Raw genomic sequence first — 675 nt, forward strand, 5'->3', positions numbered from 1 at the left:
GAAATTGGTTTCTAACAAAACTGTTTTTTATTTTATATTTTAGTAAACAAATAAACAGTGTAAATATGTTATGACGAAGAAATTATACGGACCGGTGCTGCCAGCGCCACAAACCGAGTTGCTTCTTTTTAAAATACAAAGTTCATAGTAGATAATTGAACGCTAATACTTGTTCGTTATTTGAATTTAAAAGAGAAAAAGAATGTTTCTGTTCCTTTTAACATCTTAGTTTCGTTTGTTGGAGCGAACTTAGTTCGATGTTGTTGAACTAGATTCATCGACCGAGCACCTTAGATAGTATCAGGCTATCAGCACATTTAAGCACAAAAAAGACGCTACTGTAAAAGTATTAAAGTAATCCTCTGAAAGACTGAAGCATAATATATTATTGGCTATTAGGCATAAATGATCAATCATGATTTTGAACTGAGGAAGGCTGTGGAAGATTCCTTCAGCTTTTGTATTAGATGTTTTTATTTATTTTCCTTGCTAATTCGTGACCCGGATGGTCAAAGCTTTTGGAAATGAGGAGCTCGCATATTTAATTTCTTAATATTTTGTGAGTAACAGGAAAAGTATAGATCAAATAATGATTTGTTTATGGGATATCGTCAAAACAATAGAATAAAATTATTTATTTATATTTATATTTATATTTATATATGGATGTATTTT

The sequence above is a fragment of the Arachis ipaensis genome, chromosome B03, assembly GCF_000816755.2.
Source record: "Arachis ipaensis cultivar K30076 chromosome B03, Araip1.1, whole genome shotgun sequence".
Taxonomy (NCBI): Eukaryota; Viridiplantae; Streptophyta; class Magnoliopsida; order Fabales; family Fabaceae; genus Arachis; species Arachis ipaensis.